The sequence below is a fragment of the Schistocerca americana genome, chromosome 5, assembly GCF_021461395.2.
Source record: "Schistocerca americana isolate TAMUIC-IGC-003095 chromosome 5, iqSchAmer2.1, whole genome shotgun sequence".
Taxonomy (NCBI): domain Eukaryota; kingdom Metazoa; phylum Arthropoda; class Insecta; order Orthoptera; family Acrididae; genus Schistocerca; species Schistocerca americana.
This window is the reverse complement of record NC_060123.1, coordinates 501770993-501795469: the sequence shown is the minus strand read 5'-3', so window position 1 is coordinate 501795469 and position 24477 is coordinate 501770993.

The following is a 24477-nucleotide window of genomic DNA, read 5'->3' as shown; positions in this document are numbered from 1 at the left end:
CTAGATACGACTCTGACAGGTGATATGTATGTAAGCATCCTGTCTGATCACCTGCATCCATTCATATCCATTGTGCATTCCAACGGACGTGGGCAATTCCAGCAGGTCAATTCAACACCCCACACATCCAGAATTGCTACAGAGTGGCTCCAGGAGCACTCTTCTGAGTTTAAACACTTCCACTGACCACCAAACTCCCCAGACATGAATATTATTGAGCATATGTGGGATGCCTTGCAATGTGCTCTCCACCCCCTCATACTCTTACGGATTTATGGACAGCTCTACAGGGTTCATGGTGTCAGTTTCCTGCAGCACTACTTCAGACATTAGTCAAGTACATGCCACATCGTGCTGCAGCATTTCTGCATGCCCGCAGGGGCCTTACACGATATTAGGCAGGTGTACCAGTTTCTTTGGCTCTCCAGTGTATATTAGAAACGTCCTTACTTTGCCAGTATACAGACTGCTGATAGTGGCCTGTGTAAAGTTACAAAAATGCTTTGTTTCGATAAGAGCAGCTGAGTAGTGATATGGGACCGCTGATACGCCTAGACACGACTTAGACACGACTCTGATAAGTGACTCGTACGTAAGCATTCTGTCTGATCACCTGCATCCCTTCATGTCCATTGTGCATTCCGACGGACGTGGGCAATTTCAGCAGGGCAGTTCGACACCCACACACCCAGAATTACTACAGAGTGGCTCCAGGAACACTCTCCTGAGTTTAAACATTTCCGCAGGCCACCAAACTCCTCAGACATGACAATTATTGAGCATACGTGGGATGCCTTGCAACGTGCTGTTCAGAAGAGATGTCCACCCCTCGTAATCTTACGGATTTATGGACAGCACTGCGGGATTCACGGTGTCAATTCCCTCCAGCACTACTTCAGACATTAGTCGAGTCCATGCTACGTCGTGTTGTGGCACTTCTGCGGGCTCCTGAGGGCCCTACACGATATTAGGCAGGTTCACCAGTTTCAGTGTAGATGTAGACTGAGGTTCAATAAAATGAAAACCAGCAACATCTTGCAAACGACTTCTTCTCAACCGAGAATGGGAAAGTGAAAACCACAATTAGCAGACCAATCCCATTGGCCTCAATCATCTGGAAATCTCCCACCTGGCCACCGAGAGACGTAGGCTATAAGGCGCACTCTCAATCGTCTATGCCTTGGGGTCGACATATCTAGACGTCATCCCCAAAAACTGTGATTTCCAGTCGTCAATATCAATTGCGACTGTAGTAAAGAGAACTCATGAACCACTTGCTTCGTTTTGGGCTGTGATCCGCATTATGGATCAAGGAAAATTTGATTCAAGGACCTCTAAATGCTCTCGAGGTTGTCCGCTTCTGATCATCTGTGGCATAATCATCCATGAGAATATGCCCACACATGTTCACTTTAAGTTAATTGTTTGCATACACAGTAATTTTTTTGTTTGTTTCTTGTAATGATGCCGCTGTCACAAGTATAAAGGATGGTTCAGAATTCATAAATGTAGATTGGCTTACCAATCTGGATAGTGGATTATCCATCACCACATGAATTAGCTTCTCAACGTACATAAGCTAAGTGTCCACTGCAATGGTTAGCCCTAGTAGTCGCAGATGCTTAGCACTGACTTAACATGACCTTTATGTATTTCATGAAATGTGTTTGCAGTTGAGAATGCAAATAATTATCAGTTGTGTAAAGGAACTGTGGTGTCACCGCCAGACACCACACTTGCTAGGTGGTAGCTTTAAATCGGCCGCGGTCCAGTAGTACATGTCGGACCCGCGTGTCGCCACTGTAAGTGATTGCAGACCGAGCGCCACCACACGGCAGGTCTCGAGAGACTTACTAGCAATCGCCCAGTTGTACGGACGACTTAGCTAGCGATCCAACACTGACAAAGCCTCGCTCCTGTGCCGAGCAGATAGTTAGAATAGCCTTCAGCTAAGTCAATGGCTACGACCTAGCAAGGCGCCATTAGCATTACATTGCATGTATCTACAGAGTCTCACTTGTATCGTCAAGAGCGATGTACAACAATGATGGATTAAAGTTAAGTATTCCAGCAGCTACGTACTTTTTCTTTATAGCATTCATTACGTATCCTGTTTCAGACCTCACTCCAGCCTGCGTGAGTTTAACGCGTGCCTATCGGCCTCCTCTCACAAATAGTGTACGTAGTGTTGGCTAACTGCCAACACTACAGGAACAACGATAATGACCGGGACTTGAACTTGGATTTCTCACTTTTCGCGAGCGGTTGCCTTAACCGCTTTCCTAGAATACTCCCAATAGTTCCCCTACAACAGACGTTAGATGTTTGTTCCATTTCCATGTCAATTTTCAACGTTCTGCCTTTAATCAACGTACCTTTGTCAAAAAGCACACCATTAATACTGTATTCGAACATCAGAGGATTCTTTTACCCATCACACCAAATAGAAATTCCCTCCAAGTCACCCTATATTCTTGTTCACTCAGTCTACAGTGACACTTTCGAGTACACTACAGCGTCATCAGCTACAGGGTGCAGATTGCTGCTCATCCTATCCACCAGATAGTTTATGTAAGCAGAGAACAGAGTGATCATACAACACTTCCCCAGGGCACCCCTAACGATACTTATGCGTCTGACGGCAATCTCCGTCCAGAACAACATGCTGGGCTCTATAATTTAAATAAACTTCAAGCCACTCATACATCTGATTACCTATTCCATCAGCTTGGACCTTCTTTAACAGTCTCCAGTGTGGCCCTATGTCAAATGCTTTCCAGAATATCCAATCAGCCTGTTGCTCCTCAGCCATGGTTTTCAGGATATTGTGCGAGAAGAGGGCACGCAAATTTGCGAGCAATAAACATAGATTTTAACTTGAGACACAAATTCCTATGATTGTCAGTCTGGAGCACAGGACTGCATGGAAGTGAAACATGGACTGTGGCAAAAAATCAGAAAAGAAGAGGATTGAAGAGTTTGCGACGTGATGTTATGGAAGAATGCTGAAAATCAAGTGGAATAAGTTAGCAGTAGGGCAATGTTCACGCGGGTGCATTTTGTTAGTGCGGTTTGCCTACATCAGGGGCAGGTATGTACTCAGGGGAAACCTATTGCTCTCATTTGATTGACAAGTACTTAACCTATTGTTCTCCTTTGATTGACAGGTCCTTAACCTATTGATCTGCTAAAAGGATCCTTCCTTTGCACTGACAGGCACTTAACCTATTGTTCTGCTAAAAGGATCCTTCCTTTGGATTGACAGGCACTTAACCTATTGTTGTTCTCCCCCCTACCCCCACCCCTCTCCCCCACAGGTAACCTTCCGCCTCGCTGCTACAGGTACACTTTCAGGTCTGAGTTATTGGATAGCCCCTCTCACTCTTATCAATTTTATTGACAACTTAATTAAATTGATCAATTAATTAACCTCACCCCCTCTGGTAAACCACCTCCCCTCCCACTCCCCGTCGAGGAAATTGGCGGGAAAAAGACTCAGCTGATTGGTCATTTGGGGGGAATTCGATTGTAGTGTATAGAATATTGTTTAAACAATTTAGACAATGTATAGAGTATTGTTTATTTATTTATGGTAGTTTATGGAATATAGTTTATTTATTTAGTTAAAGAATTTGTCTGGAAATCGATTGCTCTGCATGGAATATTGTTTAAACAGTTTAGACAATGTGTGGTACATTGTTTATTGAAACAATTTAGGGGAGACAAGACAATGTATGGTGTATAGTTTATTTATTAATTTATTTAAAGAGTTTATCAGGAAATCGATCACCACCCCCGCCACCGCATTCCCGCCCCCCTCGCCTCCTCCCCTCTCCTCCTCCCGTCCTCTACCTGGAAATTGGCGGCTCTGCGGTGAAGAGGAAGGATCTCATGAAGGGAAATTCTAAGGTATATTGTTCTTTTATATTTTAAAAAAATCAGTTTGCGGGGCTTGTATTTCACTTGCTCATCATTCACTGCTGTTTGGAAATATGCAGGTCTTGAAGTAATTACATCGATCGCATATCTTTTTTTATTCCGATTGCGCAGGGAATACCGTCATGAAACACACATCACACGTAATTACAAACAGATAAAAATCTTTCGATCACGAAGCACGCACCACCTGCCGTCCCTGTCCACTGGACTGCACAGGACGCAACCGCACACGCTCCCAGGAGTCTGGATGCACCCGCGGGCCACGCGAAGTGAGGACGAGGCCGTCAGCTGCCGAACCACGTGCAGGGGTCAGTTCAGGTACCGCAAGGATAAGGCGGCGACATCCCTTTGACACATGACACCTGAGAAATACATGTCCAAATACGTGTTCACCCAGGCACCGTTGCTGGCGCGATGATGCAGAGTTGCAGGTACAGTGCTGAGAGAGATGTAACGGGACAGCCCGTCCATTAGTTATCAGTCCCTTCCCGGAATTCGAAAAGTGCTGCCGCATTTGTAGGAGCTTTCGTGATGTCTCAGCTCGCATGCGTGGAAATTCTTGCCCTAACAGGACTGTTTTACGAAAATAGCCCAGAATAACACCGAATGCATTTTTCCTGATGGTTCTACCGAAACTCCGCGCGTTCCCTTCCTGGAAATCGTGACGTTCTGCTTTCAACATACATCTCACAAGGGAACCTCCCCATCGCACCCCCCTCAGATTTAGTTATAAGTTGGCACAGTGGATAGGCCTTGAAAAACTGAACACAGATCAATCGAGAAAACAGGAAGAAGTTGTGTGGAACTACGAAAAAAAATAGAAAATATATACAAACTGAGTAGTCCATGTGCAAGATAGGCAGATGTGCACCAATGCACATGCTGATAGGCAAATTGTGCGCGTGGCAGTGACGGATCGCTCAGTGACATCCCGAACCATAGCACAGCACATTGCGTCTGTAACGCATCATCCAATGTGTGCGTGTACCATTCGACGCCGTTTACAGCAGAGTGGTCTGTCCGCAAGACGTCCATTGCTTCGTCTGAAATATCAGATCTGAAGATGGTTCTGAATGAACCGAAACCGGTCATATCACTAATAAAAAAAAATTTGCAATCAAGACGGATTTTAAATAACATTATAAAATCACTGATTGCTGTTATCCCATAAGACATTATGTCTGTTTTTGCAAAGAGAAAAATTACGAACTACAAAAGCTACACTAACTTCATCCGATAGAGAACACACCAGGATTTTTACTGCATCTATCTCCTCCCATATATCTAAATCAAATACCGTCTGCATGCTGGTATTGAGCACATGTGACGATCCTATTAAATATACAGGTATTGATCCATTGCACACACTAGTGAAAACTTGCATCGCCTGTACTGTAGGAGGATGACTGTATTCCACAAACTACATAATAAGTCGTAAGAGACGCTTCCATTGATCTGGGTCGCTGTTTGAAACATTGCTTTTTCTGCTGTAACACGCTTTGTACACTGCCATACATTTTATTTTTCCGCCACGACTTCGAGGTCCGAGTCAGGTTCTAAACTGACATTAACACGTTCTGATCCATTGTTTCTAACAGAAAACTAGACGTTGCATGGTGTAAGTCATGTTGTTACTGCTGCTACACAACACACCACACACACTGGGTGGTTTTAAATTAAAGACAGTTACAACATAAGGAAACTGGAAGAGTTTGGCCACGTTGTGGAGCGTTTGCAAACTGCTGTCCGAAGGTGATGGACGACCTATACATTTAAACTCATCTGTCACAGTGACGGAATAGCTGATGGCTCTGCCTCTCGTTTCGACTGATTCCTCATATTGTGATCATCCACATGATCACTGTTTCGGTGCTAGCCATCCCTAAAAGGTGTTGCCCCTCCACCGAAACTTTATCTCAAACAAGCGATGTCAGTCAGTCATTATGTGGTAACCAAATGGCTCTGAACACTATGGGACTTAACATCCGAGGTCATCAGTCCCCTAGAACTTAGTACTACTTAAACCTAACTAACCTAAGCACATCACACACATCCATGCCCGAGGCAGGATTCGAACCTGCGACCGTAGCAGTCACGCGGTTCCGGACTGAAGCGCCTAGAACAGCACGGCCACCGCGGCCGGCTATGTGGTAACCAACAGCATACCAGTGGACGGATGGGGTGGAAAAGACACAGTCGATGTACTGTAATATAAGCATCACAGTTGATAGTGCGAACAATTTTAGCAATTTAACAGTAATTTCAATACCGACCAATGATGCGACAGCATGTTACCCAATTTCAGTATCATAGCTAAACTGCCCCTTCTCTACTTTGCCGAGTATCATTGCGAATGTAGATAGATGACTGTGCAGTATGTCCATTCAGTGTCAATTCTCGAACATATACATCATCAAAAGTATACCAGACAGCACTCTATATATTTCTAGCACCTCGAGCATAGTGCATAATTTATGATCTATCTCTATGTGGATGGGTGTCACAGAGCATTCTTAGGGTAAAATTAGAGACTGAAAGACGCCATCGCACTGTCTTTAACCAACCTGCTCTGCAGCACAGTTACAGATTTAATCTGCAGCTGACCAGAAGTAGACCGCTACATTCTGCGTCTCGTGAATGAATGGGAAAACTTGGAAATTTGTCGTAAGGTCTTACGGGATCAAACTGCTGAGGTAATCGGTTCCTAAGCTTACGCACTAGTTGATCTAACTTACGCTAAGGACAATACACACCCATGCCCAATGGAGGACTCGAACCTCCGACAGAGGGAGCCACTGAATTAATGGAGGTTGCCAAGTCCTCGCTCATCCAAGTGCACAACATTTCTCCAGATGAGTCCATGTCGAGGAGGTTAGCACCCCTTATCGGTGTATAGTAGTAGATTTGAAAGTGTTGTGATATAATAGCAGGTGGTTAAGAAGAACAAGAAACGGGTGGTTTTTATGCATGATGGAACTGCAGACGGATGGAGTTCGAAGCATTTTATGTACATCAATTTTAAAGTATTGTTCTAGTGTCTGGAAACAGTAACAGGAGGGTATTGGTAAGAGAGAACCCTAAACACACGTACTCCCAAGGCTACACGGTTCTGCACTTAAAGCACGCTACAATGTAAGATCACTTGAGTTTCCGACCTATCAGTCATGTGGAATGCAGCGCTGTTAATATTCAAATGTAAGAAATATATTTCCAGCGCATGACATTCATCCTTCCTGCAGGTTTATCTACGATAAACTATGGTAACAAACTGTAAAATGAAAAAACTGCTTCCTTAAAATATCGATTCTGTGTGATACGTGCACAATGTAGCTTTCCAGATATGTGAAGCGCCCACTGTTTGCATCCGATCACGATTCAGAAATTATACTGTGCCCACATCAGTCCTATATAAAATGATCATTAGTGACAGAGAATACCTCTTACAAGGAAACAGATAAACGCATAGCAGCAGCAACTTGTGAAATTACCCGTCATGCCGCCACTAGCTCGGTAACAGGTCATCTGTCAAGCAGATATATACATGGGGATTGCAGTGGCTCACAAACACCTATCGCTAACTTATGTAATGGTACTTTGACTTTCGCGCCTACGCCAATACAAAGATATAATTTACGATCGCGCACGCAGAAGAGCGCTGCGCCAGCGACCGATTTTATAAATAATTTTGTTTGTCTTTTTACTTTTGCGTAGGTTTTTGTTTTTTAACAACTAATTGATTACACTCTCTCTCTTGTCTTCATACGAAAGACGTGTATTTTTCGGCGATGTGTTGAATGTGCTTTTGGGTGGAAATTAAAATTACATTACAAAGCGAGGTTGTTTCAATAGTGATTCGAGGTGGTTATCATCAAATTTGTAAATTGATCATGACAGTGACAACTTGAAGAAGTTTTCAACAGACGGAGAAAAGTGAAAGACGGGTCGTACTACAAGAGAAATTAGGAGGACAGCCATGAAGACTAAATTGTAATTAATATTGCGTATCTAACAAGATTATAAGGTAAATTTCAATTAGTTTCTGTTGTTATTTCCGTACAGTCGCTTTTTGTAGTGTTGCCGACCCGGACTGTCATGCACGGTCAAATTAAAGCACGACCTCAATCAATAATACGAAGTCCGCCTTATCCGTAACTGAAACCACCAAAATTCCAAATCCAATCAAACTTTCTATTTTATATTTTTCACGGCAGAACCACGAGGAGAAAGGTAACACTACACTTAGAATCATCTTAATTGTGAAACTGAAGTCTCGATTTTATACCCAAGATGAGACAAGGGAATGGAGTATATCACATAAATCTTCATTCGTTTAGAGGAATGTGTCACGTTTCATCACAAATAAGATGGGAGTCTTCTGAAGACCGATGCGTTTACTATTAACGATCGCAAGTAGACACTGGTTTAAGTCAAATACAGAACACGCGGTTGTATATCAGTCGAATGCAGGCTATGTCACATAACTGACAGAACAGCGGTAAAAATGGTCAAATGACCTGCGCCAACATCTCCCTTCCTCTCTTTAGAATGCATCATCTGTCTACCATTAAATCGTACCTCGTTACAACTCCATAATGACAGGACATTCGTTTGGAAGTCAGCGATCAGCTTCCGTGATACTAGGAGCTGCAAAGTGAGAGAGAGACACAGATTGCAATCTATGGTATACAAAAAATCTGACTGAAGGTTTTGCAACTTCTTGCTAGATTGAAACTGTGTACGGGACTGAGACTCGAACCTGGAACCTTTGCCTATCACGCGCAAGTGCTCTATCGACTGAGTTCTCCAGGCCCTACTAACGTCCTACGCTCACAGCTTTTCTACCACCAGTACCTGCTCTCCTACATTCTAAACCCCCGTTCGAGTTCCCATCTGGCAAACACTTTTAATGTGCCATGAAGTTTCAAATCAATGCATGCACTGCTGTAGGTGAAAATAAGAGTCTGCAAAATGCGACGCTGCTCGTGAAGACGTTACAGGCAAGGAGAGAAAATATGGCGGGACACATCAAATCAATCAGGACAGCGATAACAAAAAAAGATCATGTTGTGGTGTAGCTAGACTTTGCAGATTTGTTAACGACATATACTGGCGCCCGAAATTAAATCTTGCAAGGTTGCGGATTATTTTTTTTAATTTTTTACAACAGTCCTGAGACTGATTTGACGCAGCTCTCCATGCTACTCTATCCTGTGAAAGCTTCTTCATCTCCCAGTACCTACTGCAACCTACATCCTTCTGAATCTGCTTAGTGTATTCATCTCTTGGTCTCCCTCTACGACTTTTACCCTCCACGCTGCCCTCCAATACTAAATTGGTGATCCCTTGATGCCTCAGTACATGTCCTACCAACCGATCCCTTCTTCTAGTCAAGTTGTGCCACAAATTTCTCTTCTCCACAATTCTATTCAATACCTCCTCATTAGTTACGTGATCTACCCATCTAATCTTCAGCATTCTTCTGTTCTATTCTCTTCTTGTTCAAACTCTTTGTCGTCCATGTTTAACTTACATACATGGCTACACTGCATGCAAGTACTTTCAGAAACGACTTCCTGACACTTAAATCTAAACTCGATGTTAACAAATTTCTCTTCTTCAGAAACGCTTTCCTTGCCATTGCCAGTCTACATTTTATATCCTCTCTACTTTGACCATCATCAGTTACTTTGCTCCCCAAATATCAAAACCCATTTACTACTTTAAGTGTCTCATTTCCTAATCTAATAGCCTCAGCATCGCCCGATTTAATTCGACTACATTGTATTATCCTCGTTTTGCTTTTGTTGATATTCATCTTATATCCTCCTTTCAAGACACTGTCCATTCCGTTCAGCTGCTTTTCCAAGTCCGTTGATGTCTCTGACAGAATTACAATGTCAGCGGCGAACCTCAAAGTTTTTATTTCATCTCCATGGATTTTAACACCTACTCCGAATTTTTCTTTTGTTTCCTTCACTGCTTGCTCAATATACAGATTGAATAACATCGGGGAGAGGCTAGAACCCTGTCTCACTCCCTTCCCAACCACTGCTTCCCTTTCATGTCCCTCGACTCTTATTACTGCATAACGGTAGACAAAAATATTCTTCGTTTCTTGCAACTTAACAAATTTACAAACACATTCTGACAACTGGTTTATGTGCTTAGTATAGGGTGTGACCACCGCTGGTAGCAATACAGGCCTGACAACGACGGGAATGATGTCATCAATCCCATGCTGAGGCAACAAAGCCATTCTTCCTGAAGGGCTGCTTGCAAGTCTTGGAAAATAGTTGGTGGATACTGAAGTGATTAAACCCATATCCCTAGTGCATCCCAGACGTACTCTATTGGATTCAAATCGTGAGAGCCAGCAGACCACGCCATGCGTGTAAATTCTTCCGTTTCCAAGAAAACAGCAATCATCCATGCTTTATGAGATCGTGCATTATCGTCCATTAATACGAAGCCTGGGCCCACAGCATCTCGCAACAACCCCACATGAGGTCCTAGGATATCGTCACGATACCTGACAGCAGTTAAACCTTGCTAATTCAACTGTACAATTTCATGAAGAGATTGTCGAGTGGTCAACAAACTTCCCGCTCACACCATTAGGGATCTTCCTCGATATCGGTCTCTTTTCACAATGTTTGGGTCGCGAAAACTTGTTCGACGTTCCCTTCAGATGCGAATCGGTTGAGAATCGATCTCCAGACCAAATCGGGAGTGATTTGTGAAAAGAGCATTGGCCCACTGTTCGACCGCCCAGACGTTCCCTTCTGTGAAGACGCGTCGGAAGTACACATACAGCAGGTCTCCGGCAAGGCCACTCTGCCGAAGCCCTCTGTACAACGTTTGCCTCCATATAACAAATGTTCAAATGTGTGTGAATTCCTAACGGACCAAACTACTAAGGTCATCGATCCCTAGACTCACACACTATATAGCGTCCCCAGTGAGATAATAAGAAAACACTTAAAAAACAGTATTTATAAAGAAGAGACATCTAAAACTTGAATGATACAGATATTTTTTTTATAATTGTGACCTCCGCACAAAAATATTTTATAAATAAAAATGAACCAGATGTAACCTCCCCTCGGAAATAAGAATTAAATGAATTTTAAATATTGTAACCTCTGAACAAAATTGGCTTCCATTTATAATCTCTGTGCAGAAATGCATTCACATTTGATGTACTCACAAAATTCAATTCCTAAACCCGGAAATAATAAAAAAAATTCAGTAACCTGGTAAATTTTATGACGACAGCAGCGCTGCGCCACGGCGCTGTACTCTGAATAAAAAAAGCACAAATTCTTACCTCAATAAAAAACTGCGAATATATCTGCTCTTACCTAAAAAATTTTTCGGCACAGGTTCGTGCAATGCTGGCCTATGCTTTGTGATTCGTGAAAGGAATAATTATCCATTGGATAAAATCTTTAAATTGAAATGAATGCTTTTTTTAAAAAAAAAATTACTGTATATTATAAAAAATTATTATTGGGGCATTTTTTAAAAGAAATTGAATGACAGTTGACATACATTATTAGATATGCGCAAGGCTGCTTCTTTACCTTCTACAATACAGAGTCCCGTCCAGAGCAGACTGCACACAAGCGCAGACACACGCCGACTACCGCCGACTCACGCAGACTACTGAAGACTACTGCCGACTAGCGACAAGCAACAACTAACTACATACTGCTCTCTGATCAGAGACTCTCCTAAGTCTTGCCTGTTGCAGGCAGCGCATACATCGCATACCTCTTACATAACCCTCCACTGGGGGGCAAAAATTTGGCAGCGATGGTAAGTCAATTGGACTTGCCATGGGCAACAAATTTTTCCTAATTAACTAAGTTTACAATCACAGAACATGAAATAAAATATAGTGCACATGCACTGAGTACAGAACATATCAAGCAAAGACAAAATGTGCACACAATGAGTACAAAACATATTAACAAATGGCAAAAGTGCACACGCACTGCAGTACAGAACATATCAGGAAATCACAAAAGTGCACACGCACTGTAGTACTTTTTTTTTTACTGTTTTACAAGAACTAGGATAGGAAAGGGAAGGATTGCATCATGGTTGTACACATTAGGTTACACGCAGCTGCACTGAAAGTCCATATCTTTCTACAGAAGCAGAACACCAAGTGAGACAATCTGAAGTTCTTTTCCCTGAAGTATTAATCAGTGTAGCCAAGACACTGAAATGTCGCAGTAATATTCCATGTTATCATTTTGGTAGTATATTAGGTACACCAAACAGTGGGACCATAATAACATCTCCATCGCTCAAGGTGGTGGACAGCATGTCGTGTCAACATCACGTTCTTGTAAGGTACACCAACGTAGAATTAGTGCAAAAACCAAATATAGTGCTCCATGAGCATGAGGATAGACAGGACAAACGGATATTGCAGTAATTTCTGGTAATTAGGTCAGAAGGTGAAGGACATTAAGTCTTATGCCAGTCATCATTGAGAATTACACTAGTCTAACAACTGATTTGAGGAATTCGTGGCACTCATTGCCAGTTACTGAACATTTCTGTACCATGGATGAAGTATTACAGAATAATGTTCATAAGTAATCTGTTTACAGAGAACATTGGCACTCATTGACCAGTTACAAACCATCAGAAGTCATCATTCAAAACAGGAGCTAATGAGTGTAGCATCAAGCTACTGGTATTCATATATATAGCATGAAAGTGACATAATACACTCCTGGAAATGGAAAAAAGAACACATTGACACCGGTGTGTCAGACCCACCATACTTGCTCCGGACACTGCGAGAGGGCTGTACAAGCAATGATCACACGCACGGCACAGCGGACACACCAGGAACCGTCGAATGGCGCTAGCTGCGCAGCATTTGTGCACCGCCGCCGTCAGTGTCAGCCAGTTTGCCGTGGCATACGGAGCTCCATCGCAGTCTTTAACACTGGTAGCATGCCGCGACAGCGTGGACGTGAACCGTATGTGCAGTTGACGAACTTTGAGCGAGGGCGTATAGTGGGCATGCGGGAGGCCGGGTGGACGTACCGCCGAATTGCTCAACACGTGGGGCGTGAGGTCTCCACAGTACATCGATGTTGTCGCCAGTGGTCGGCGGAAGGTGCACGTGCCCGTCGACCTGGGACCGGACCGCAGCGACGCACGGATGCACGCCAAGACCGTAGGATCCTACGCAGTGCCGTAGGGGACCGCACCGCCACTTCCCAGCAAATTAGGGACACTGTTGCTCCTGGGGTATCGGCGAGGACCATTCGCAACCGTCTCCATGAAGCTGGGCTACGGTTCCGCACACCGTTAGGCCGTCTTCCGCTCACGCCCCAACATCGTGCACCCCGCCTCCAGTGGTGTCGCGACAGGCGTGAATGGAGGGACGAATGGAGACGTGTCGTCTTCAGCGATGAGAGTCGCTTCTGCCTTGGTGCCAATGATGGTCGTATGCGTGTTTGGCGCCGTGCAGGTGAGCGCCACAATCAGGACTGCATACGATCGAGGCACACAGGGCCAACACCCGGCATCATGGTGTGGGGAGCGATCTCCTACACTGGCCGTACACCACTGGTGATCGTCGAGGGGACACTGAATAGTGCACGGTACATCCAAACCGTCATCGAACCCATCGTTCTACCATTCCTATACCGGGAAGGGAACTTGCTGTTCCAACAGGACAATGCACGTCCGCATGTATCCCGTGCCACCCAACGTGCTCTAGAAGGTGTAAGTCAACTACCCTGGCCAGCAAGATCTCCGGATCTGTCCCCCATTGAGCATGTTTGGGACTGGATGAAGCGTCGTCTCACGCGGTCTGCACGTCCAGCACGAACGCTGGTCCAACTGAGGCGCCAGGTGGAAATGGCATGGCAAGCCGTTCCACAGGACTACATCCAGCATCTCTACGATCGTCTCCATGGGAGAATAGCAGCCTGCATTGCTGCGAAAGGTGGATATACACTGTACTAGTGCCGACATTGTGCATGCTCTGTTGCCTGTGCCTATGTGCCTGTGGTTCTGTCAGTGTGATCATGTGATGTATCTGACCCCAGGAATGTGTCAACAAAGTTTCCCCTTCCTGGGACAATGAAATCACGGTGTTCTTATTTCAATTTCCAGGAGTGTATAAATTTAAAGTATAAGAAACAGTGGCATTCGTTGGTCACCAAGTATTGAATATTACAAAACATTTTTCGTCATTCATGTGACATATGACACATTTAAAAATAATTATTGGCACTCATTGGCCAGTTACAAATCATCAGTCAAAAGAGGAGTTAATGAGTGTAGCATCAAGCTACTGGTATTCATATATATATAGCATGAAAGTGACATAATACAAATTTTAAATATAAGAAACAGTGGCATTAATTGGTCAGCAAGTATTGAATATTACAAAACATTTTTCATCATTCAAGTGACATATGACACATTTAAAATTAATTATTGGCACTCATTGGTCAGTTACAAATCATCAGAAGATATCAGTCAAAACAGGAGTTAATTTGTGTAGAGCATGCATGCGTTATTGCAAAATATCATTCACTATTACTCAGAACTCATCATTTAAGTGACATAAGACATAATTAAAATGTAACACACTGTAACTATTACTCAAAGTCTGTGATTAGAAAACATCATTCAGTATTACTCATAACTCTTTTAAATTGGTAGCATTATTTGGGACTGGTAATACATTCATTTTTTTTAATTACTTTATGTTATAAAAATTATTATTGGGGCATTTTTTAAAAGAAATTGAATGACAGTTGACATACATTATTAGATATGCGCAAGGCTGCTTCTTTACCTTCTACAATAATACTCATCCTCCAGAGTCCCGACCAGAGCACACTGCACACAAGCGCAGACACGCGCCGACTACCGCCGACTCACGCAGACTACTGAAGACTACAGTCGACTAGCGACAAGCAACAACTAACTACATACTGCTCTCTGGTCAGAGACTCTCCTAAGTCTTGCCTGTTGCAGGCAGCGCATACATCGCATACCTCTAACATAATGTACCGGTAAAATAATAATTTCTCTGTGTAAGTTTCGAGTGCAAAGAAATATAACAAAATGATCTAAAGAGACGACAAGATACGCTCTTTTGTTAATTTTTTAGTCGTTTTCACTTCTTCTCTTGTCTTGGTTGTGTGTAGACGGACATCTTGCGAGTGCTGGCAAATGTAAGCATATTTGTATGAGTTAAGCAGATAATATATTGATTTAATATTATTGTGCACTTTTAATTTGTAAGAGGTGATCCCGATTTCATGTCCGCCTTCCTTGAATTAACCTGTATTCAAGTAATTTACAGTTCAACAATCGCAGCGGCCGATGCAGCCAACGACGCCATTACGTGGCGATATTAACTTATAAAAATTTTGCGGAAGCGAAAAACTCGCCCGCTATTAACATAATATTAGTTTTTCTCCACAGCCGCCCGACGTTGCAGAAAATACGTAGCTTTAAGATTCTTATTTTCAGTACCATAGCCGAGAGCCAGAGCCAGGACTCCGACTACAATACAATGGTTAACGGAGGTAAGAAAAAATACTCTCGCGCGGTGTGTGGACCGCAATTGTAATTAATAACTAAAGATCTTTTGCTTTAAAGTGAACTGACTAGCTGAGGAAATTAATATGAAAAGTTTATTCCAATGTTCAACTTGTATGCTCATGTTTTAAGATTCAGTGAGTCTAACGTTCGTTAACGTAACAAATAATCTGAGATTAATATTATTAAAAAAGAGGACTCACAAAAGCATTTAACCATAAATCAAAATTGAATGAAATATCATTTTTATTAAGGTCCTCCAAGCAAGTCGGCAACAACCAAAATAATAATAATAATAATAAATTACGACGGCCGACGGACGCGAGACCTACTTAAACCAACTTAAACGAACTTATGCTAAGAACAACACACACACACACACACACACACACACACACACACACACACGCCCGAGGGAGGACTCGAACCTCCGGCGGGAGGGGGCGCGCAAACCGTGACGTGATGCTTCAAACCAAGCGGCCACGCCGCGAGGCTGCCATACATGTTCAGTGGATGCTGCCAGGTCAGATGCCGGTCACCGTACAGTACTAAGGCAGTACCGTCGTCCCCTTACAGCCAAATAGCGGTCCTCTCTTTCTGATCTCACACTCGGTCTCTATAAACTGTCACACATAGTCTCTATAAACTGTCGCCACATCCGAAAAACAACAGAACGATTCACGTTGAGCCGTGGGGACATATCACTTTGAGACTGCCCTGCTTCCATTCTTCCTATGGCCCTCCACTGCAGACAGTCTGATAGGCGTCATCTCTGTGCCATACTGCACCGTCTGTGACTGTGTACACAGCGATTGTGGATGTGGGACTACCCAGCAAACACTTGCCCGTTCGTTAGGTTCCCTGAAGTCATCAATGGCGTGTTTGTCCATTGAACCGGAATGCTATTATCTTCCGTGTAGAACACGATCGTACGGATATAAGTTGACGGTTTGTATACTTATATCGCGATTTAGACACAGGACGGGAAGGTAGCAGTTTGTTGCTTTAAATTTGGACACCAGTTTCAATCAGTGGTCGGCAAACTCATTGGTCAACAGAGCCAAATATCAAGATTAAAAATATTGACATTTCTCTTGAGAGCATTTTTTAAAACTTCAACTATATAGAGAAGTAAGCCTGTACTGTTACCAGCTTTGTTAGGGCGCTTAAAAACTTGCTTTGAGACTGATTGAGCTATGTTCACTGAGATCGTCCCGTTCCAGCTCTCCCAGCCATACTCTTCTAGTATACTTGTTTCGTCTATCTCCTTTCGTTCACCCTCTCTATATGTCTAAACCATCCCAATATATTTTTCTCAATCGACACTACATCTTTCTCTCCACAGCGCTCCCTAAAATTAATTTAGTAAACGTTATGTCTTAGTTAAACTGCAGCTGCGTTTAATAGAACTTGGTATCATACTTAACAATGGTATTGTTTATTAAGTAAATTGTAAGGCATCAACTGGTTCAAATGGCTCTAGGCACTATGGGACTTAACAACGGAGGTCATCAGTCCCCTAGACTTAGAACTACTTAAACCTAACTAACCTAAGGACATCACACACATCCATGCCCGAGGCAGGATTCGAACCTGCGACCGTAGCAGCAGCGCGGTTCCGGACTGAAGCGCCTAGAACCGCTCGGCCAAAGCGGCCGGCTGTAAGACATTCACAAAATTAAATTATTACAATGGGTGACAAATACTTATATGAACAATGGCCATGAATCTCTTTAGAAAGTTTGCCGACGTCAAGTTCGAATATTGTTGCTTTCAATTTTGGGCAGATTTCAGGTTCACATCAATAAGAAGACTTCTCAAATTCATCTTCGTAAGGTTAATGCTTAAAAATGATCGTGCGCATGGTAAGAAGATTCGAATAAGGAAAGAGCAGCAAACGCTACCAGTTTTTTCAGATGATTATATGAATCAGAAAAGCTATTCCATATGTTAAAAATCAACACATTTACAACCCGAGGCCTTCCATAGCAGACCACCTGTGCTGTGAATTATCTCCACGTTTTTTTTTTTTTAATAGTCCTGTATCAGCACAAAGGCATTCAAATTTCGATATCCACAATTGCTTGTTTTTTTTAAATCCAGCAATCACATTTCAGAGTTGCCAGTTTCAGTATTAAAGGGAGAAAATTTTAATTCTTTTACAGAAGGTGGAGAGTTTCTTTTTAAACAAAGGCTAACGTCCCCTTGCTGTTTGACATTTCTGAGACCCGTTGAGAAAGGTTTCCCTCATATTTAAAAGTGTTATTTCGAAACAGTAAATATCAATAACAGAATGGTTTTCTCGATGATGTTTCAACAGACTTGGGAACTGAATCGAAGTTTCTGTTTCAGAATCATGAGCAAAAAGTGATACTTCGTTTTCAAATGGAATAACTTCCTTTGACACTGAAAAAACTGTGTTTCTTTTCCTCTGTAGCTTTTGATGAAGCTGAATTAGATGAGACATAACATTTACCACGACATAAAATTTCTGGAGCCACTGATCTTTGGTTGGTTCTGTATATTGACATGCTTCTCAAGGCAAAATGCTTTAATTTCTGTTACTGTAATGGATAGACCGGCCACCTCGCGCATGTCTTTTTAGGTGAAGCCACTCCGGTGAGTTGTGTGTCGATAAAGATGGTTTGATGATAGAGACAACACCAGTCCCCGAGCGGAGAAAATCTCCGACCCGGCCGGGAATCGAATCCGGACTCCTCCCACGGCACTTTGCTGAGCTGACCGCTCAGCCATGGAGGTGGACTATTTCTGTTAATAAGGAATCGGAAAGTTTCAAAAAACGTTTTCTCTTCATAAGCAACATATCTCGTTATGAAAAAAAACTGCGCGCTCATTCTCCATTGCAACTAAAAATTCGTTAAGTGAATTCGCAATTGTCATTAAGTGAATTCCCAACTGCGAATAAGGACAACCACCAGCTGTAAACTAGAATGACGACAGTGAAAATTTGTTGCGGACCGGGAGACGAACCCGGATTTTCCGTTTATCGCGAGCGGTGGCCTTACCATTTGGCTATCTGTGCACGACTCATGGCGACACCCAAACTTCCATATATCGTCAACCATGCGTCTACGACATGTACTCATACATCCGTTATGTATATTATCGTACAGGTCAAGCTGTACTTGGAAAGTCGCTTCCGCGGTATCGGCAGATAAATACGATAATGCAGTGCCTGTGTTATTGCGATTACGATGCAAAGCTCCTTTGGACGTGCGATTCTTCAATTTCTCCAGGCGTATTTTATGACGAAATAAATCTCGGGTGAACAGCCTGGTATGAGTGTGCATAGTACACAATATTTCGGCAATCGACCACGTTGCCAGCATCAGGTGCGCTGGTGTACTGACCGTTGGTTTACCTAAAGGATGGGGCCCCTCCACGCCCACATCAACGTGGTGACCAAACCAAAAGTTCTACTGTCACCTCCGTATAACTTGTTAGTTTTTTAATCAGGAGTCACAGGATGCGGGCTGTGATGTTATCCATGCGTCTGGGTAAGATTACTCATTAACATGGTCCATCAGGAGGTAGAAAGTGGACGAAAGCGATCGAAGGGTAGCGGTTGTAAGGGCAGAGGAAAAAACGTGCCAAGGCAAGCGCCAAGGGAAAAACACCTATGCGACAGTAAGACGGGCAGTAAGGGCAGTAGCGGCTTGCTAGCTGCTACAGTGCATGTAAGGTGTGGTTATGTTAGTGCGAGGTATCGTGCATCGTTACCTTTGTCGTTGCGGAAGCTCGTCGTGGGGCTTGCTGCAGTTTCTGCGTCCCTGTAACAGTTCAAGGTCGTCATACATTAGTGGGCGAGCAGTCATAGGTCGGCTCACAGTGTAGAGGCCGTGTGTGACTGGTTTACGTGCTGTGTACAGTACGATTTCCCTTCGGTTGCCTGTTTTTCGGCGAGTCGAGCATCTGGGGTTACCAGTAGTAGCTGTGTTGCAGGGGCTCGCCAGTACTGTCGTGTTAGCGTGCTATGGACCATAGACGTTTAGTTCCTTGCCAATAGTGTCTTTGGTCTATTATGTTTCCATCTATGGTTGTGGTCGTAGCTACCCAGAGAAGGGATAAACGAGTTGCGCGAGTGTCTCGTGTTATTGTACAGTCGTGTGGAGAGTTTTTGGAATACCTGCAAGATGGTATCTAGCCGATATTCCCAGTGAAGGTCCGCGGTGCGTGTGTAGCGCGGAGCGTTGCTTATGATTCTGGGTACTTTGTTCTGTATGAGCTGCAGACGGCGCAGGCGTGTGGGCGCAGCGTATCCCCAGACAGGGGTTGCGTACGTCATCAGGGGTCGAATAAGTGTCATATGTATGGAACTAGACACTCTCCTGTTCAGTGTGCTACGCCTGTGAAGCATAGGGTAGAGTTGTTTGAGCCTCGCGTTTGCTTTGTTGGTCACGTGTTGAATGTGGTCCCCCCCCCCCCCCCCCCCCCCCCCCCCAGAGTAGTTTCCGGTCCAGCCAGACACCGAGGTATTTGACCTCGCGGAAACGTATTGGGCGTGCATGTAGTGTTATTGGGTTGCAGTGCTGATGTTTACGCAGTAGTTTCGGTCTTCTAGTGAACAGAACGGCTTCGCACTTGTCGACGTTTACTCTAACACGTCATTTCACCAGCCAAGGCTCTGCCGCTCTGAGTGCAGTCTGTAGTCGTGAGTTAATCTTAGACGGCTTCCAATCTTGCGCAAGGATAGCAGTCTCATCCGAGGAGATTGCCACCGTCGTGTTGTGTGTAGCTGGGAGGTCGTTAATGTAGAGGTTAAACAGAAAGGGCCCTAGGATGCTTCCTTGGGGTACTCGAGACTGGATACCATGTCGTGTCGATTGTTCGCCCTGCACGTCGGTGTTGAAACTCCTGTCCGTGAGATATGAATGTATGAGACGTACGAGCTCGTCGGGGAACCCTGCGTCGCTGAGTTTGCGTATAAGGCCGTTGTGCCACAGACGATCGAAAGCCTTTCGATGTCCAGGAACACCGCCCCAGTTGCTTAGCTTGTCTTGAATCCGTGTGTTATGTATTCAACGACGCGAAAGAGTTGTTGTGTTGTCGAGTGGTGATTCCTGAAACCGAATTGCTCCGGTCTCAGGGTGTCATTTGTGATACAGTGCCTGGTGAGTCGTTTTAGTATTACCTTCTCAAAGATCTTGCTGAGCGCGCTCAGCAGACTGATGGGTCTGTAGTTTCGTGGGAGGGAGTGGTCTTTCCTCGGCTTCCTGAACATCAGGATCTTTGCCGTCTTCCAAAAGGCGGGGAAGTATTGGCCTTTAAGTATGGCATCCGTGATGTGTGTGAGGTAGTCTACTGCTTTGTCCGTGAACTCGAGGAGGACACGGTTTTGAATGCCATCGTGACCAGGGGTCTTCCTAGGGGTGGTATGCATGATGGCCCATTTGACTTCTGCTGTACTAGCTTGTCGGATGATGTTGCGCGCTGGTTGGGCCAGGATGCGTGTGACCTCCTGGTCCGTAGCAAGTGTGAACGCTGGGTCTGAGGGATCCAGGTTCGGTGTGAATGACGCTGCGAGTGTGAGGGCCATCAGTTCCGCTTTTTCTTCTGCAGAATATACTGGTCCGTCGGGCCCTTGTAGCGTGAGTGTGTACAGTTTCTCCCAGTTGAAGTGTCGGGCCATCTGCCACATGCCAGCTCGCGTGGTGTCCAGCCCTTCGAGTTTCTGGTCCCACTGTTGCGTTTTAAATGTTTGTATTTTGTCCCGGATTATTTCCTGGAGCCTGTTCATGTGTTGTTTGAAGTGGTGGGCCGGCGCCACGTATATATAGGACAATCCCCCTCCCGCTCCTCCCTCAGGCGCTTCCTATGAGTCGGTGCGGTCCAGGTACAGCGTCCGTTCTCCCGTCGTTTGGGCGCTGCGTCCTAGGTCTTCTCGTTTAGGAGGGTCTGCCGTCACCGCTCTCGTTATTCTTCCCTCCTCCCCCGAAGTCGGTACACTATGGGAAATATGTGACACAGAATTCCAAATACTGGGACTGTGTCATCAAAGAAGCCATAGAAATCAGGGCAAGGGGGCCACAACTAAATCGTGACAGCAGTTACATCCTTAGCAAGGCGTGGGAACCCTCGATCACCCGGGTTAAGAAGAAAAAGGTTATTTCCCAGAGTGTACCGACTTCGGGGGGGGGGGGGGGGGGGAGGGAAGAATAACGAGAGCGATGCCGGCAGACCCTCCTGAACGAGAAGACCTGGGACGCAGGGCCCAGACGGCGGGAGCACGGACGCTGCACCTGGACCGCACCGACTCATAGGAAGCGCCTGAGGGAGGAGCGGGAGGGGGATTTGTGGTGTCACCGCCAGACACCACTCTTGCTAGGTGGTAGCCTTTAAATCAGCCGCGGTCCGTTAGTATACGTCGGACCCGCGTGTCGCCACTATCAGTGATTGCAGACCGTGCGCCGCCACACGGCAGGTCTAGAGAGACTTCCTAGCACTCGCCCAGTTGTACAACCGACTTTGCTAGCGATGGTTCACTGACAAAATGCGCTCTCATTTGCCGAGACGATAGTTTAACCCCAGATCACGTAAGAAACACATTGCCCAATCGCTTGGTCTAGCAGGCAACCCATGTCAGGGAACAGCCACCAGGCGGCAACAGCGTCACACCCTTACTTGTGGCACCAGCCACTAGATGGCACTCCGTTCTGTGAAATATGTGGCAACATCGTCCGAACGCATGCAGCTTTCCACCATTTGGCGTCTGTGAAGTACAGCTGTTTCTGACATACCAGTGGTAATGAATGGATCGAGTGGTCATGCGGAGGGCCTGCGAGTATATCAACAGTGGAAGGAGTAGACGGACAAATCCTGAACAGAAATATTCAGATTTCCCGTCAAAGATAAAGAAAGGTTACGGGAGTGGATTTTAAATTCAGGTAAATCAATAAATTAGTTAGGAGTAAGAATTAATAAAGAGCCCTAAGCGTTCGATCCTATCTAAATTTTGTCGATCTTATATTCTGATATGACGTGGCAGCCCTTCCTGTTCAAGAATCATATCATACAATTTTTAAATGAAATCTTTGTTGCGATTTGGACTTTTTAAAACTGTTTATTCACTTCACTATTGTAATTTTGGCTGGAGAGGCATCTTTGTGTGTAATGCGAAAACTGAAACCAGTATAAGATATGGATAACAAAATGCAAAGCATAGTGTGGTAACGTTTGGTAAACAATTGAAGAAGCATTACCTTATAAGACCTTTCCCTTGGTACTTGAAAATGGCTCTAGAGCTGAAATCGCAACAGTGAAATAAATGAATAATGGCCGTCATCTAACTGCTAGGTCATCGGTCCCTCTAAATCCTGGTATATACTAGAGCGAACGAAGTGAACGAGTGTAAAACCTCGTTTACACTGCAGCAAACGAGTATTCATAGATAATTTGCCATTGTTCACTGCCATTCTTTTATACTTGTGAAAAGGGTTTATACTGGAATGAAGGGAGGAGAATAGAAGAGAACGAGCGTAACATGCAAACTATAGACGCTACCTATTTTAATTTTTTTATCTGTGTGCTAATAAGCCTCACACAGCTTTCACTCGAAAACAACACTACTTATAGTAACAGGTCTGCGCGAGAGCGAATATCCCCAGTAATAACTGTGTTGCAGATAAAAGCGCACGTCTGTTGCGAATATTTGCAGGTTATCTTTAAACTGTACAAAGTAAATGTTTAACATAATTATGGTTTGCCGTCTGTGGCTCTTCAAAGTTGACACCGCCAAAATATGTTCCAAAAACACGCTTATACTTGTATATTACCGCGTTTGCAGGCCCCTTTCAACAACAATCCAGGCGAGTGTAAAACCTATGTGACTGCAATACAGTCTGCATTTAAAAAGTGACTCGCGAGAAATGTTTGTGTGTTACTTTTCATTTCTTTCATTTCGCATATGATAGTGAGAAATAAACTTGGTTTGTAGAATTACAGGAGCCAATCTACATTCTTAGATTGAAAACTCGGGAAAAACCACAGCCGATGATGAGCTGCAGTCAGCAGTGTGACGAATGCATTTCGCGCGCAACGCTCTAGCCGAACGCAAATCAGCGTCATTCACGTCACCGAAGATACAGCGTTGACAATTGCGCGACATGGACAGGTCAGTTAGCATTGTAGCGTCGCCTGCGACATCTGTTGACCGACGAAAAAACTATTTTTTCGGTTGCCCGACATGTACAGGTCAGTTAGCATTGTAGCGTCGCCTGCGACATCTGTTGACCGACGAAAAAACTATTTTTTCGGTTGCCCGACATGTACAGGTCAGTTAGCATTGTAGCGTCGCATGCGACATCTGTTGACCGACGACAAAACTATTTTTTCGGTTGCCCGACATGTACAGGTCAGTTAGCATTGTAGCGTCGCCTACGACATCTGTTGACCGACGAAAAAACTATTTTTTCGGTTGCCTGTTCTGCCGTAAGGACGGTCAATCTGTTTCTTACGTGATCTGGGGTTTAACATAGCCTTCAGCTACGTCATTTGCTACGACCTAGCAAGGCGCCATTATCAGTTACTATTGATATTGATTCATGTACCGTCCAGACCGACGTTCACCATTAATGAATTAAAGTTAAGTATTCCACCAGCTACGTCCGTTTTTCTAAATTCTAATTTCCTTGTCCTGTTCCAGACCTCACGCCAGCCTGCGTGAGCTAAAACACGTGCCTTTCGGCCTCCTCTAGTAACACGGTGTTGACTCTCCTGCCAACCAAAACAGGATTGTCCTATATATACATGACGCCCGCCCACCACCGGTCAGTACATCAGCGCACCTTATGATGGCAACGTGGTCAAGTGCCGCAATATTGTGTCCTTTGGACGGGCATGCATGTACCGGTCAGACACAAATTTTCACTGACGTCACTCCATTCTACAGCTAATGGTAGCATTATTCACAATTGCGAATTCATTTAA